Source organism: Dinoponera quadriceps, unplaced genomic scaffold (assembly GCF_001313825.1).
Source record: "Dinoponera quadriceps isolate SergipeBrazil2010 unplaced genomic scaffold, ASM131382v1 scaffold397, whole genome shotgun sequence".
In the NCBI taxonomy this organism is placed as follows: Eukaryota; Metazoa; Arthropoda; class Insecta; order Hymenoptera; family Formicidae; genus Dinoponera; species Dinoponera quadriceps.
Genome location: NW_014554705.1, coordinates 531,934 through 550,070, shown reverse-complemented (window position 1 = coordinate 550,070; position 18,137 = coordinate 531,934). Strand labels below are relative to the sequence as shown.

Here is an 18,137-nt window from a genome sequence, read left to right as displayed (position 1 = left end):
CTTCCACCATCTACAGACGCTCAACTAATTGGCACTTAGATCGTAATATCATCGGAAAAAGTGAGAAATAATTAAAATGTTGCCACGTGCTGAATTTAATTACGATAACGTCGTTCAATTAAGAATCATGACCCTATTTTTCCTAACAGAGGGAAACTGCAGCGATTTGTTACAGAATTTTATCAAGCATGTGATTTATGTATATATGTTCTGTTTTAATTTCCTTAAGATCTATCATACTCGGATTTTCACTTTTCACTAATGTAAATCACCGTCCAATCAGAAGGATTTTTTAAATTTAATACATTATTGTACAAATTTAAATACATTGATAATTAGAGACAAAAGTTTCTTGGTCGCGCCGTTGAGAAATAGAAAAAATCGGCCTAATCCGTCGCCGAGTCGTACTGTTTGATGATAGAAAAGAAAAGAAAGAGCTCTTTAAGAGAGCTCAGGTTTTTGCTGAAGATGGTGGCGGCTCATAGCGGAGACTTCAGAACTAAAAAATCAACGGAACATCCAGTCGAGACTCAAACCGCGCTAAGCCGAAATTCGAACTCGTAACGCATCTTTTTACGTAACACTGACGAACGTTCAATCCACATCTCACATTTCCAAAGATTTGTATGATAATAAAATAATATAATCAGCTGTCGGTACAGCGAAAAATTCAAGAGTATCTCCAGTATTACCAATTAAGAAACGCAACCTGCACCGCAAGCAGATCTCCAGTCGGTAAAGCAAGTACCATCCTGACTCTTATCTTTCCGTACTTTTACCGACCGTTTACATGTCGCAGTCGCCAGTTGACGCTAGCTGTCGGGCCTCTCGCGAATCGGCAACGATGAGTTCTTCCGTGTCCGGAAGGACGAGGAAAATGGCGACTGCGAGCCGAGCAGCCAAGTCATCATCGAGACGGCAACGGTATTTCAGCGGTGGGTATCATCGAGTCGCACATATCATTATATAGCGGTATCAGGACCGCGGTGACGGACGGAATTAAGGGACGGCACGATAAGACGCTAATGATAATCCATTTGGATGGTGCTGTACACACGCACGCTCTTTACATCGTTACGTAAAAGCCGAAGGACGGCGCCGGTCTAAAAATAGGCGTACAAGAGTCGCGCTATCTCACGCTGTTTCTGTCGCCGTCCGTCATTTTCCCCGCTCTCCATCCTGGGCCGCCGTAGCGACCGAAAAAGAAAGTCGCAGGACAGTGCCACACGTCCATTGCATTCCATTGATTTTCCCCTCAAGGTCGGGCAGCCCACCGTTCGGATTCAATTCGAGCCGCCGCACGTCTTTAATACCTTCTCGGATACCGAGGCTCCCGCATACCTGCCAGTGGTTCTCAAGACTTCACATGACTCGCCGGCGAATCGTCGCGCATATTTCGGCGATTTTCTACAACCTTGAACGGTGTCTCTCGCGTGCGATCATCGCTGGATCACGATTTCCGGGCCACGTGACGCAATTATCTGGAAAACGGGGCGGAAACGCTGCAACGCCCGAAACATCCATCCATATTCATCAGCGACATGACCTCATGCTAATACGCTCGCGACACGTCGCGGCGGTAACAACCGTAAGTCTCTTCGACGACTGCATTTCACCGAGGATCCTGAAACCGCGTCGTACTCGACGAGAAGGTAATAATAACGAGCGACTTCGAGGCGACTGTTCTTTCTTCGTCGGCGGAAGAAGAAGATCGGCACGGCGAAGAGAAATCAATAACGAGCGACGCAATCGAAGCAACGCACGGCAGCGCACGGCCTCTGGCTGGAATTTCCGAGCGGACATCTGCGCGTTCCAGAACGTTCCGCGTGAATCCCCCCGTCGGCCAATGAGGTGACGCCCAATGAGATCACGCAGCCGGATCGATGGATCGATCGTCGAGCCAGACGTGCACGTAGCTTCAATTGTGAGAGACTCTCTCCGAGCCAGCGGAGAGTTTTGCCAACCGCTGGCGCAAAAAGATCGTCACCTCGAAGAGACACACAGCCTTTACATCGGCCGGCAGACGTTAGGGCGCAGCCATACGCACACGAGCGAGCCGGAAAGTGTGTGTGGATCGCGGTTACCGTGGGTCTTGGGGTAGGGCAGTGGAAATTTCCACTGTGCCCGCTGGGACGGTCAATACTCTCTCCGTGCCGTAACGTGCGCCGCACGGTTATCCGGATTACAGGGAGTTTCATCGGCGACAGACCGCGCGCGCACCATTACGGCTTCGCGCCGCCGGGCGGTCTATGAATTTTCGATCAAATGTGATCTTGCATCGGACCTCTCTCTCTCTCTCTGCACCGAGGTAACGAAACTGTCGTTGTACTCGTCGATCCTAAATGAGATTAGCCGGGAAACCGTACTGCGTCTCATCGTGAGATTGTGTTCTTTCAGCACGAGTATCTCTTAAGATCCGGATCGCTTGTACTCGAGTCGTTCTCTCTCTCGTGTAGCAAAATGAATCAGCTCTCCTCCGAACCTATTCTGGCTCCGGGGTTGTCGCAACTGGCACGTTCCACCAGTTGGCCAATCGTTGACGGACACGCTCGTACGAGGTGGACCGACACCATGCGACACTAAAATTATATTTCGCCGGGAAGCCAGTCTGTTTCACCGAATACAACAAGCAGGTAACGCCTGCCCGAGACTCGAGTGCGCGAGAGGGAGTGCGTTGCATGAGGCTAGCGACGGTCTCGACGCTGCTCGAATATCGTATCGAACTCAGCACCATCTCGACGTAGCCGGCAGGAATCGGTCTCGAGCCAAGATCGGTAAATTTGACGAGCCACCCGCGGCTTTTTCACGCCAGGGCGCAGGAGACAGGTCGAACACTCGTACGAAGCGTGACCGACGAGCGCGTTATTTCGGCGGTGTTGCAACGTTACCCTACACCACCGGGATCGGCGGTGTATTTTTTGGCAGCCGATACGTTGAACCGTCGATCGATGTGCCAAATACTCGCTTTATCGTCCCCGCCCGAGTAGATCGGCTAGGTACGTGGAAATAGCCCGTGCCTTTTGCGTCTAGCGTCGCGAAGAAGGCTGCAATCTCGGACGAATTTCCCCTCACGAGGCTGCGTCGCGTGGACTCTCGCCGGCACCGAACGGATATTCAATTAGGTCCCCGGCTGTGGAAAAGCGGGAATTTATGACCGGCCGATGCCGGTTTCCGCGCGCGACCCGATGAAAGACGAACGACCGTACCCGGCCGAGCTATTCGCGAGGACAATAACGGATGGAAGGGAAGAAACGAAAGAGAGGTCAAAAATTAGATTCTCAGAAGAAGGCAACCAAGCCAAGCCTCGAGAGACCTTCGGCCTAACGAAGACCATCTCTCATATCCCGACATTCTCGGTCGGGGAAGCGTCGAATTAATTTTAGAATCCGCCTCGTCGTATTCCCCAAAGGAACTCGGTCTCTCGAGTTGCCCGACACGGATGGTATATCCGCGCGTATCGCATCCGCCTATCGATCGTGAAGAGACTGCGTGAACTTTTCGAAACGGATGTCTCGTTAATTGCGGCGCAAAGGGGTCGGGGGGTTAACAAATCGCCTGGCGGGCGCCAACGCCGTGCCGTTGATGATTTACGCTAATCAACGGCCGTGGATACGTGTCGCGCGCGTTTCCACTGGCATCAAGTGGGTGCCGTCGTTCCCGCGGGCATCTACGTGAATGGAATGCACAAAGAGCGCCGGTGAGAAATTAGGCCCCCGCGATCGTTTTCAATCCAGCCGAGCGCTTGGCAGCCGCGGCTGTTTTAGACGGCGAGCGCGCCGACGCGGTGGAAACGGAAGATGACGGTGTCGTGTCGCAAATCCGCGGACATTCGAAAGGGGAACAGCTGATTCGTTATTTCGCCGAGCCGACGGAGGAACCAACGGGACCCGGCGCGAGTATTGGCCGACGGAAAGAGAAAAACGATAATCGCTTCGCGTGTCTATTTCTCTCTATCTCTCACGAGAGACCTTTACGAGCGCATAAAATATTTCATAAATTTTGGAAGCTCGCCAATGCCATTATTTGACGGCGCGAATTTCAACTTATTTCTGGCGAACTAAGTATCCGTTCTAAAAATATCGGCCGGCTCCAAAATTCGGAGAGCATGAGGCGGCGCGCTTCTTGAAGGATCGCAAAATCCGACACCCAAGTTTCCAATTGCAATCGAATAGAGAATCGAGAAAGCAGGATTATCCCGGAAATGGCATAACGATTCACGCGGCCGTTGTGAGAACATGACGGCGTGAACACGTGTCACGAGAAGTGTCAAATGTTCTGTTCACATGACGCAAGCTTCTAGATGCGAGATTTCTCCGTTGCTGCGACATGCTGCGCAGGAATATTCGCAGCAAAGCAATTAACTGGCAGCGCGCGGTCATGTGAGTCGAACCAAAAGCAGTGAGAATCTTTAAATAGCTGTCTCTGCAAGCGTGCAGCTCTTCTTCACTTTTATCCGATTGCTCGCGGATCCCTCCGGAATGCGACGAGGAGGATATGATCCTTTCCAGCGACGAGTTAATGAACATTCTCTCACACAGACCGCGCGAACCGATTCGTCGCGTCGTCGGCGAATAATTACTCCTTTTTTTTTTTTTGCAGAATTCCTTTCTGGCGAGATGTGACATTTATCAGTGCGCTCGTTTACATTTTTTCAGAGAGAATGACGTTCGTGGAGAAAAAATGTCCTGCAAATTACTTGCAAAGGGAGAAAGCGTTCATATGACGAGTTATGCGCGATATTATGCTGCCTGTCGGCCTTCAATTATACAAATGCAGGATAATTTAGTCACAAACATGCGAGTGCCTCCGCAAAGACGTCATTCCAGCATTGCCCTCGTTACTCTCACGATTACATATGAAGCACTAAATTCAAGACGCCAGCTAATTCCCGTATAGCCGCACACACCACGCCGATTAACGCTCGGCACATCACCACGCATAAATATACAAGATTTACGCATATAAAAAAGCATATAAAAGAAATTACACACTGTGGAACTTTGTGTTTTCCTGAATATCAAATGAACTTCCGCAAACTATGCGCGATATCATGGATGATAGCATAACATAATACGAATGATATAACGTCTGTATAATTCGAGACGTATATTTCGAGACGAATGATATAACGTCTGTATAATTCGAGACGTAATGCGGTAATTATTAGGCTTTGCCTGTTACCTAACAAAACTGCAACGCCACTCATCTCGTAAATTACTCGCTTATATAGTGACGAACAAGATTCTCGTACGTATTAGTATGAGTGATCTTTTAGAAAAAGTCGACTTTTTAATCTTGAATCGGAATAGCTAGAATCAATTTATTTAAAAAATCGGACTAAAAGGCTCGATTTCGTAAAAATCGATCAAAAAAAAAACACATGCAAGGAGCATTTAAACATCTTTTTTTAAATCGCACAAAATTATCGCCATCGGACTCTCAGAGTGCGCAAACGTTTCCTTTCAAAAGTAGATATCGAAGGAAGCGCGATAATTGCACGACGAACTCTTGAAAGCAACTGATACGATTATGCGCAAAGAGCCGGTCTCGCTATATAATTAACACGATCAGGAGATGATAAAATATAAAGAGATACAAGAAAGGTTTCTCGATAGAAGTCCGAGATAAAACACCGCGGAAAAAACTTGAGTGCGCTGCGGAAAGAAATATTACGAAGTGTGCAGCAGTGTGGCGCCAATATTCCTGCAGCCGTCTCACATCGACGCAAGCGACTGCATACGTGCACGCGCCGAGCGTGGATTGGTGACTGCTTATCGACGTTTCCGTGTAAAGACATGTGATACCGTCGATCGTGTACGTACAACTTTACACGGCGATAGAGTCCAACTCGTGGAAACGAAAAATTCGTTCGGAGCGCACGGCCGCGCGCGGAGCGATTAAAGTCCCGCTATTTTTAAGCGGCGAGCATATCGTGCAAATTCCTGCGTCGCGCAGGAATTACGAGTTTGCACGCTTTTCACGCAAATGTCGACGGGGAAAAGAATATATCGGGAGAAGGAACGGAGATCGAGCGTGTATTTTTGCGGCACGCGTGTCGCGGACACAAAAGACGGTGATTCATTCTGGAGGTGCGATTCTTGCATTAAGCGAGTCTTTATGGCCTTAATGGAGTAAACCGCACGATCATTAATTAAAACACGCGCTCCTCAAAGTCGCAGCGAATCGTATTTGCTGTTTTCACGCGCAAATAACCTCGTTGTCGGACCGCTCGTCGAAGTTTTTGCGGAGTTCCCGGACTTCTTTACGTGTCCTGCGGGCAGAAGAAAAAAAGAGCAATAAAATACTGATGAATGCGAAGACTCGGATTTTGATGCGTTCCGTCACGGTGAATAATTCGTGATGTATAAGATCTCGCAATTATGTAACTTTATCTTGCGCACTTTGGGGTGTCTCGATAACTTCAGAATCATCGGTGCGAAAATGGCTTTACAAGGTTTCCCACCTGACGTGTTCTCATATTTGCTCGACTTATCCGGAAAGTCATCCATGGTTTTAAATTCTCGCGGACCTCTGAAGAAGTTAGCAGATACGTTCCCTCGGCTTCTCGGTTGTTGCGCGCGAATTTTCCTCCGCCGAAGCGCCGATAGTACGAGCGGCAAGGTGAATTTTTCTTTTCATCACCGTCTCCCGACACCGTCACGTGGTATTTGTTTACACACGTTCAGGCCCACGTGGGCATAGGCGACTACGTCTCTCGTCTACGAGCGCGGCCAGAACTCGAAAGCGCGGGTCTGCACGATAAAACGCGGAAGGGCGTCTTTCCAGAGAGCGAAAGGCCGCGCGTGGGTTTTATCGTACGAGCCGGCGGCACGCTCGCTCGTCGGCGTGTGTCGGTAACGCAGGCCGCCTGAAATTGTATGGAAGAGCTCGAAATCATTCACAGATGTCATCAAGCTAATTGGTGTGCTCCGGCTGTCATCGTCGGTCGACCATGTGGCTGATCGGCACCCACGTGGATCTGCACGAATCAGCTGGAGTTGCCGGTGTTGTGCAAACAATCGGCTCGGGACGCGTCGCGTTGCATTGCGCGAGCACGCTGCCGGTGTTGAATGCCCCGGTTCGTACGCGAATTTCTTCAAGTCAGGATTGGAGGAAACGAATATCTGGAATTCTAAAATGATTTTATCTTCACCGATAAATGTGCTAGAATCGATGTAATCATCTGGTTTTAAGCCCCTGATCAATCAAGTAATATTTCTGTCAATTTAAGTATATCTTAATAACTTTTGTAAAATGTCATAAATACTTAAACGCAGTGATAATTTAATTTGTAAATTATTGAATGTAAGTATAAGTGATTCTAAATTTAAAAGAATATTTGCTAGAATTATGTTACACTTGTTTTCCATTGAAGAAACTTAGTGGTCGTAAATTTAGATCTTTCCGTTCAGCAAATATTTTTCAAAAATAAATTTTGATATTCTCGATATTATGAATCGAATATCTGTCGCGATTGTTTTAACACATATAAGTAAATATCTATTTATGTAAAGGACAAATTATATCTTATATTATATATAGTTAATTATATTTCTTCTAGTAAATATTTGCCAAAGAATATTGGAATAACATTTTACTTGGATCTTTTTTATTTGGATGAAATAAATATTACGTGAAATATGGTAGCATTTTTTTCCAATATTTCTATGATAATTTCCTCGGTATAAATATAAAATCAAGAAGAAGAGGAAAAAATACTCAACGTCCATCAGTTAAAAATAAATTATGAGCAAGATGTTTGCTTTGTAAGATGAAATGTTTTCTTTTAACTTTGAACGGAACAGGTGTGTGTAATTAAAACAGACATTTAAATATCTTCGGAAGAATAATTATTGCCTCTTGGTCTTCTGAACGAAAAACGCCTCTTACAGATTTGCGAAAATTGATCGATCTAAGAATAGCTCTTCGATTATTTGAACAAGGTTTAATCCGACGTTATACAATTAGTAGAACTTATAATATTGTGATTATCGAAATTTAATATCACCCTCAATAATGCCTTGTAGATTCGATTAAATTGAATGGCGTTAGAAATCACGATGTAAAAAATTCCATCGTTCCGTGCTGGAAGTTTCGCATCGAATTCCACGGACTCGCGCGAGAAGTAGCACCACAATGCGAGTATATTAAACTTGCGTCGTTAATTGCACAAGATAATTGACCGTTAACGAGCCGCAAAAAAATATAGTAAGGATTGCGCGTAGCCTTCTCTCACTAACGTGGCTAGCTCGAACGGCTTTGAAAACGTTGACGTCACGGAATTAAACTGAATATGTTTTTCGGAATCCCCCTCCCTTCTCTTCCCCCCTCTCCTTCTTCAAGACTAACTTTTTTACATTGTGACAACTATTGACCGCTAGGCGAGCAGCGCGCGGTGCAATCGATTACGGAGTTAAGTGGCGCCGCATAAAATGCATCTTTCTGCCAAACCTGCACGAAAATATCGCGCCGTTCGACCTAGTTCTCTGCGAAACACACAGGCTTCATAAGTACAAGTCTACGATGGAGGACGGAATAGAGGTGTGACTTATCCTCACTTGACTCGCGCACGGGGAAACGAAAATAACACACAGTCCGCTGACTGAGCAATGTTGCAACGGAATACGTTGTTCGCGCGGGCACAGCTCTACTCCTCTTGAGCTTGAATTTCATCACGTTTCTTATCTCGTGTTTCAATTAGATATTGAACAAGTAAGATTCGTGCTAATCGAAGAATAGCTTCACGCAGCGTTATAATCTATCGCACGAGATTAGATTTTTCATCGAATTTCTTACTCACGATTCATAAAGTGGACTCTGCACATTGTCACTCGTTTGTGATCGAAAATCAATCCAACTGTCTCGAGCATAGAGTCGTAAAGTGACGAAAAGAGAAAGAAACACTTTGTCTCATCGTGAAGGAACCCGAGTCGAAATCTTGGACCTGCGTTGAACTTTTCATTCTAATTCTGCAATAAATAACTTTTCATTCAAATTCTGCACTTAGTAACAGCTAAGATAACAAATTAAGTTGAATTTTAATTCTATATAATATAATTAATATAATTGACTTCTACTTTGATTCTGATGACGATTCTTAAATTTCCGTTTTCGCTGTCTTAGCATCAAAATATGTTGTTCAAAGTGGTATAAAAATTAAATCTGTAGAATTCCAGGTTCAAGAGAGAAGTTAATAAATGTCAGTATCGCGAAAGTAAGTTTTTATTAATCTGTCAAGTCATCTAAGTAAGTGCAAACTGTTCTTAAGAGCGTCAAGGTAGCATCCAAATTTCAACTCGGGAGGTACTATTTTCGGAAAGACTCCTGCACGCGACATTTGAGCAGCCCAGGCAGGTAAAATCGAAACTCAGGCCGCGACAAAAGGGATATCTGGCACGAGGTATAGCGCAAAACCGTCGACGTTAATCTGGGAAGTATAAAGGAGGACGGCGCTATCGTGCCACGGGCGCCGAGATGTCGCGTCGACGCTACTGCAATTGCGTCGCGCGGAGCCAACTCTTTGAGCGAGATCGATAGTGCGGAAAAGGATAATAACCGCCGCTATATGCATATGGAGTTCTGAAAGATATGTTCATCCTCCTCCGCTACCAGAGAGGAAAAATACCGAGAAGGAAATATCCTTTACCGAGAAGGCGAGGTAGCGACCTACTCCTTGCACACGGCTGCGAGTTCTCTCACCTGCGGCTTCTTCGGCGAATTCCCAGGATCGATTTTTCATCGATCACAGCGGCAAGACGTCGCTCGTGAGCTTCAGATGCGTCGATGTAAGCCAAATTTGAATAGAGATGTAACGTCTCATGACGATTAACTTCGAATCGCTCTTAACTAATTGACGGCGGTGAAAATTTCGCCGAAATTTCGTCAAAATCTCACACACGCTCTTTGAAAAGCAAAGAATCCGATTTTCCATCGCCAACGTGTTCCACGTGTTCGCATAAAAACGAGACTTCTCGTTTTCCCTTACCAACGTGTGAAGTCGAGAACGTTTGGTACCGCCACACTCTCGCTAAAGGAAAATTGTCTTCGATCCGATCGAAGGATGGCCCCTTAATATCACCGTTGAATTATACCCGGCGCTCCAACTACCTGAAGACGCCATCAAGGTCAAAGTAAATTATACCGTTAAAATTAAAATTCAACCTATTTTGCTATGTTAGTAACTCTTACTATATTGTAGAACTAAACATTTCACATAGGGCCGAAATGTAGCCCCCGTTCACTCAAGGTACAACAGGTAATCGCGCGATTTTAGTATCAAGTTGCATTTTACTCGTCTCAAGTTCTCTCCTTATCACCTGCGATTCTCTATTGTCTCGCCCTTTTGGCATTTACATATTCGCTCGATACCAATGAAATCGCTTGCGCGATGTGCATCTCAGACACACGACGGCGGCGGCGGCGAATGGATTTAGCTGAAAAGAAGGCCACGGCGTAGTAGACCGGCGTGGTATTGATTTCGGTTCGTCGGAGAGCTCTCTGCATCCGCGCTTTCAGTGTCACTCGAGTACGACGTAGACGCGGCAAGAAGGGGTGGACCTGGGGGGTTGCGGGGCGCGGAGAGGCGACCTGTGTGTTCGCTCTCATTCAATGGACTCATATTCAATCGCCGGCAAGTGCGACGCGTTCGCGACGAAAATGCGACGTGATCAGCGTTGAAAGAACGGCTCCGATGAGGGACGTCTCTCGCGCGCGCGCGCGCCGCCGCCGCACATCGCCGCTTCTCCCGACTTCCGGCGATTCACCGGTGACCGTTCTTCCGCGTGCTCGCGTCGTTCGCGATACAGCGGGAGAACGAGCCGACAAAATATCGCGGTTCACCACCGTTCGTCGGCTTTTCATCGTCGCCATCACCGGGAAGCGCCTCTAATTGCCGGCTTCTTTGCCGTTTTCAAAACCGGATTTCGGATGCGCTCGATGAAACTTTGTTAACGCGCGACGTCGGAGAGAGAAGGCCTCGGCAGAATGACTGATAATCGATAACAAACCACTATGATAGAAAAAAAGTAAAGAATAATTTAGACAGACATTTAAAGCGTAAAATGTTATCTTAAAATTACTAATCAGACGTTTTGCCAAGGCTCAAGTCTTCCTTGCTTGATCCTAGAACGATACGCGAGTCGCTTCCGCGAAGATTACATGCACCAATTGGAATGTTCAATCGTCATTCAATTGCATCCGAGAAATACAATCGCATTTTTATCTTATCGTGAAGTTAAGACAATTAAAGGCGATGCTTCTTGCAGATGATTAAGTTACCTATAGAAACACAAACAAAAGAACAATCGGTCTACTCTCTTTTTCTGATGAGTCATGTGTTCGAAATATTCCACGATACCTCGAAATCTCTCTATTACGTTCAATTTTTGTATCTCGAGTGTCTCGCTTGAAACTTGAACATTGCCTTTTCAATCTTATCTCTGGAATAATATTATCGTATTCTATACCAGTAATGATACGCCTGTATTAATGCACACTCCTTATCGACAAGGAAATGGTAGGTGATCTATTACGTCCTTGTGACGTTCCGACACAGAATATCGACCGCATTTGCCTTTTCTGTCCCAGTCACAGAAGAGAACCGGACTTGCCTGAATGTCCAATTATACGACATCGGAACCGACTCTCTTGTCTTAATCGTTGACATTGCATTTGCCAATAACATCGGTACTTACAATGCCGTAAACAATTTCACAGAGACGACAAATTATTATCAACCCGATTCTAATATTAATTGAAATCAACTCAAAGTACATAACTAAATACTGGCATATGAAAGATACGCGGGAGCCACCCGTAAGAAAAAGGACAAAAAAGAACGTCGCTTTTCTCACACGATTCAATCGGCGTTGAAATTTCCTTGCTTCGAGCGAAAGACTAGACTCACCAGGCCTATTGTAGATCCTGGCTTATCGGGCAGTCAGAAAGTGTTCGCTGAACGACGAATTGAATCACGGGCCGTCTTCCCAGGACAGCTCGCGATCGACGACGGAACTCGCGGGATGATCCCGGGCTCGCGCGGCAACGCAAAGCTCGCCGATAACCGGTTATCGCCGAGCATCGACGCGAATACCGCGCGAGGAACGGTGCGGCGAACCGATGCAGAGAGGTCGCAGCTTAGACTGGTTTCCCTTGAGCACGCGAAATCGGCCGCGAATAGGCGCATCGAATGAGAACGGAGAGGAGAGCAAAGCGAGAACGAGCTTGTGCTCGTCCTTGCTGAGAATCTCGCAGCAAGGTCGATTACGCGCATCTCTCCTGGTCGTCGCTTCGCTGGGCCGCCTCATCTAATTACTGCAAAGCGAAGCTTCCTCGATGCCACAAGGCAGAGACGCGGGGCTCCATAACTCCAGGTCTCCAGCCGCCCGCATTCCCTAATCACCTGATTAATATGGAGATATGAATTTAATCTGCGTAAAGATGCTGCCCGAATCGATGCTTATCCAGGTGGATCGTAATGTCGGTCGACGTGGTGGAGAAATTTGCGACGCTGCGTCTTGGGCTACCCGCGATTAGTAATTCGTGACATTTAACCCTCCACTGATCAGGTCTCTGACGTTGGCTCGTAAAACTCCGCCGCAGAACGTCCAGCGGGAATCGCTCTGGCTGCTCCTGTGATGCGGCCCCCGACGAGTAAACTGTTTGAAGCTGCGAACTGTTACGTCTCGCAGGACCTTTATCTTTTATTAACCTAGGATACTTTCTGATCGTTCGATTCCGGTCTTAGATTGCATCTGTGTAAATTCCTAATCAGCATAGTCATTTGAACGTTTTTTTTTTTTCCTTCGAAGACAGACAAACCCTTTGGCTGTATCCTGATAATTCCGATCCTGGGCTCTAGACTCGTAAATCTCAAATATGAACTGCACAGAAAAGGAAACTAGATTCAAAGAAAGAATTACTTCAACAGGAAATTTTTACTTGGACCAAGTGATATTTACTTGATTCGGTAAGTAAAACACTTTCACACCCATTGGAACTTGCGCTCGTGACAAAGCACGACAGGCGTTCGCTGGCTCATCCGGGTGGAGCGTAATGTTGGCCGACGTGGTGGAGAAATTTGCGACGCCGCGTCGTAGGCTGTACACTATTAGTAATTTAACTCTCCATTGCTCGCGGATCAAGTCTTTAACGTTGGCACGAGCTCGTAAAATTCTGCCGCAGGACATCCAGCGGGAATCGCCGGCCACCCTGTGATGTGGTTCCCGACGAGTAAGCTGCTTGAAGCTGCGAACATGTGCTTTGAATCACGATCGGTACCATGTATCGTGAGCTTTATTGCGACGTTAAATTATTATCGCGCGATATTACACGGCGTTATAAAATGACGCTTTCCCCCGCACCGTACGATACTTTCCGTCGTATAATTCGTAAAATCACGACGGTTCGCGAACGGATCACGCCTTCGCCGTTTTCCTCTGTCTGTTGCGCTGGTGAATATAACTGTTCCTCGCGTATAACATGGCAGGAAGCAAAGGTAAGTGAATCTTGCATTTTGAAGCGGGGCACTTCAGTTCTTCACCATCGTAGAATATGTTAACCGTTCACGAGGCAGGTAGTGGAACAGTTTCTCTTGCGTGTTATTACTATGCTGAGTAACGTACCGTGACTTGGAAATGAATGACTGCAAATAGGTAATCCGATACTTGACGTTATGGCGCATTATGGGTCCCGTGGAATGACAGTCACGATTGCGAACTCTCATTTTAACTTAGTTTCCTATTTCCCCAAAGACATGCAGCCTTAAATTCGCGATTATGCCAAGGACGAGGGAAAACGCTCTTGCATATATCAAATTTGGAGATATGAAATTACCGTCAGATTTAAAGTGACGATTACTTGCGATAAGTTTACAGGATAATTTATTATAATTTACTGTCAGACTGGGTTATATTTATTTCTAATTAAATTTCATTAAATTCCCATTAGACAGGTGTGAAATAGAAAAAGAAGAATGTAAAATCTCTCTCTCTCTCTCGGTCTAAAAGTAGTTGGTTACAAAGTTCAAGTGTGAAACGACCGTAATCCAAGGAACGTTCATTACGCATTCATACTATACATCTGCGGAATGCGACGACGGCAAACTTCGCGACGGGCAGGTGTGTGCGATTTTCAATAGCGCAGCGACATGCGAAATCCTATTTCGGGATGATTTAGATATCATATATAAATGAGTTACGCGGACACACCGCTCGTGATACCTTCTGGGACGATGGAAACTGTCAATATCGCGCCGCACGCAGACGCGTCGGCGGTACAATCAAGAGAGAGAGAGAGAGAGAGAGAGAAACTACGCGCGGCGCGGTATTTGCGCACGCAAATACACGCGTGCACATTATCCACTTGCGTGTGACGTCAATCCGACGCGTTCGCGGTGATACGCGATCCGTCATTGGTCAATATCACCGCCGGGAATAATAAAGTTGATGGTTAGACTCACTTAATTCACAGGTAATAAACGAAACAAAATAACGATCCCGTTCAGGATCGGCACGCCGATCGGAAGGACCGAGACTCTCGATTCTGCGAGGTCTCGAGGGGGCGTATTATTTTCAGTGGGATTTTCAGAGGGACCGGGGGCTGGATGAAAACACGAAGGCGGATAGCAGATGCTGCAGTTAATGATTTCAGTTTATACGCGCCGGCTGCTCGGCGCTAAACGAAGACGAATGGATTTTCTCGGTAGGCACGTCACGTCAACCGAACGAACCTAACGACGTTAACAGTTTCTACGCGCGGCTCTTCGCACATGTGCGAAGAGCCCAGCCGAGAGCGTCGTTGCACGCAATACAAATTGCACGATCGGATCTTCAAAATCTTACGCGCCGGGATGAGTAACTGTGCGTCGATAGCACGCATGCACGGATCCGCATGACAATCAGACGGGGGTTCTTTCCAGCGCGATCACCGCTGGTATGGACGCAGCCGCCGGCGTGTCAGAAATACGCAGAAATTACGCGATGAGGAGCTTAAGCACTCGACGTACCGAGAAGCGTTAACGCCAAGTCTCTCCCCGGCGTAAAACGCGCATACGATCGTCGCGAAACGGTGGTGGTGATTCACCGGTGGTGCACCGGGCGTCCTGTCCGTTGGACTTGGACCAGATATGGGACAAGGCGACAGGGTCAATGTTAACCATCGTGATATATGGAGTGGATTTCGGACTCGCTCAGCGGGTCCAAAAGAAACTGCGACTCTTATTTGAGGGCCGTTCGTTCACCAACGCAACGACCGCTGCACACCGGATGCCACTGGCAGTGATCCACGACGCGGCAAAGGTGATTCCCGGCTTATTGTTAGTGTTGCCGTAGCAGGCTCGGAATCGCATCGGCGGAATCCACTGACGCACGTGGCTGGTTACGCGCGAAGAAAGGGGGCGGGAGACCGGTCCAGATTTATCACCTTCTCTTTTAGGCTCTTTGATGGGTTTCAGGGCAAATCACGGAGTTTAGCTCGGGCGAATCTAATCCCGGTCGTCCAGACCGCTCGGTCTTCGCTATCAAACGCTCGCCCCGATATCGACGCGCTAATTAATCTGGGAAACCTTATATTTATTCTTTTACGTGAACGATCATCTGGGGTCGTTTTGCACACCAGTGTATTTTTATAAACTTATATTATGAATAAGACGGGCCTATTCTTGTTGCACCGGTTAGGACTCTAAATGTCCGAATGAAAGGTACATATTGGTTCCCGATCAATAAAAAAAATCCGACGCGAGTTTCATTTTCTGAGCATTGGGGTATGAAATGACCCCAGGTGACTATTTCCGGATTAATATCCACGATAGGGTTTTATGAGAAGAGAGGTGATTTTCCGCCTTGATAGAACCATAGTCCGTCTTTTTATTACGTATATCTTCGTTGCACGATGTTATAACGCCGTATTCGTAACCCAGCGCCGATGAGCATACGAAAATAGACACGTCACCTTCGTACAAATGCGAATAAAAAGGATTTTATATAGCGTGGCGGTCATTACACACGGCGTGGTTAGACATATCGCGCGCTTAATATAACGTTCCGTCCGATGTTTCGTTAATTCGTCGTGTGCATAATCTAATCAGTACGTGACACTGGATACGAATACACCCCAGCCGATACGGCTTCCACGTCAAGCAACAAAGACAATATGCGTCCTTGAGAGATCGCGTCCAGCGCATCTCTCTCTCTCTCCCTCTCCGTCATTTAAATCCACCGATTTCGGCCGATAAAACATTACACGTCCGAGATATTTTTCATCATTATATCTCTCCGACGTATCGATAATTGACATAAAATACGAAGCGCGATATTAAATTTCGCGGAATCCAGGTGCGAGCAGAATTTTTCGTATCATATAACTTTTATTTCGGGAAAATATTTTATACAACTCGCTCCCTCGCTCTCTCGCAGTAAGGCAAGTGTATCAAATTAGCTCCGAGCGGTTGTGATTATTGGACCATTTCCATCGAGATTCACAAGTAACCCTTTTATCTTATTTATTTGAAATAAAAACGCATCTATTTAAAATATATGTTTGACAAATATCTGAAAATATTTATTTGTGAAACAATTATATCCTTTGCTTGTATTCGGAATAAATATATGCAAAAAATATCATGTAACTGACGGCTTACTGAAATTTTTGTGTTATTTTAACATGAAAACATGTTAAAAGGTACACACATATATATGTTAAATTAACATACTCACCTCGGTAATATATTATTTTTCAACATATAGATCACACTACACGATACAACGCGCGACGAAGGGGCGACGCGCCAAATTACCGGCCCGTGTCACATCGTGTCGCAAAATAACCCCGTCCGGACGGCGTCGCTTATTCCCGGTTATTCTACGGTTACATGTAAAGGTTATCAAAGTACGAGAAGGGAGAAACAATCGCGGCTGGATATGCTGTAAGTATCGTATCGGGCACAAAAGAGCGTATCTCTGTATCGGACAGCGCGTCCAAGTCCATCCACCGACGCTCGCCCTTGCAGCGCAACACAATTGCGCCACCCACGCGAGCGCATCCGTTATTCTCCGCGAGCGAGAATCGGCACGTCGCTCCCTCACTCGCATGTAATACATTTACAATATATATTTACAATTTGGCAGCGGCACGTCCGCCGGCAAAAATGTTCACGAGGCTGTCGCCGGCACCGAGACGCGGCGTCACGTTAGGCGCCGTTCGTCGTCGTTATACGCCAAAAATAACGAAGTAGATCCGCGACTCGTGACTCCGCTCAGGTATGTTGGCATACGTCGGTCGAGCTTCGAGTTCGCTTGCACCGAAACTTCGTTGAATTATTTTTCTTCCCCTCTTCCTTTCTGCCGTGCGCTCTTTGCGACTCTATTAGAATAATTAGAGAAAAAAGAGGAAAAGAGAGAGAGAGAGAAAAAAAATATTGCCAAGCGACGACGCGGCGCGTAGAGTCAGTCGGGGTAACTGTACGCTGCGGGTAAGTGTATATGTATTACTTATAACTCTGTGTGGGAAGTGCGGGGGTGTTGATGTCTATGAAATGTTTAGTCGCCATCTCGAGGCGGAAGAAAGTTAGCGTACGTAGTACGGCAGATAAGCGCAAAAGATAAAAATACAAAAGTGAAAACAGGTAGTTTTCTCCAATGTTCCGTCGTACTTCGTGATCTTGCTACGCTTTAATTGCTCGACGAAAGAAGTTAATATTTATTTGTGTAAAAATTACATCGTTTATCAATGTTTTACAAGAAAGAAAGCACAAGGTTATTTTATAATTAGGAAGTTAGAATCTTTCCCGGAAAAAGATGGGGCTCCGGGCAAGTATATGTAGATAAGCTGGAAGAAAGATAAAGAAGACAGAAACGAAGAAAAAAGTTCCTATGAGAGAATTAATCCCTAATAATCCAAGAGCCTCTGACGTTAGTTTTAAGAAGCGCTCACAGAATAAAGAGAAAAAAAAAATTGAAGATGAGTGTTTTCATCTATTCTGCCACGAAAAATTGGAGAAACTACTTTTAGAAGAGTGAGTAGAAATTAATTGTACAGGCCATTAATTTCTAACTTAACATCAAAAAAGAAGTTAGCCAACTCTGTGTTTTTGTACGCTTTGTACAAATTGTACAATTAAAACCGTGAACTCATTTGCCCAA

At 46.1% G+C, this 18,137-nt stretch overlaps 1 long non-coding RNA gene across 1 annotated transcript; it reads left to right on the top strand.

The window, feature by feature from the left end:
* The first annotated feature begins 1,867 nt into the window (after positions 1-1,867).
* On the top strand, positions 1,868-5,338 carry LOC106740945. Its single transcript, XR_001374143.1, has 3 exons — positions 1,868-2,308; positions 2,398-2,774; positions 4,656-5,338. It is a non-coding gene; the product is annotated as an uncharacterized LOC106740945 (long non-coding RNA).
* The last annotated feature ends 12,799 nt before the right edge of the window (positions 5,339-18,137 follow it).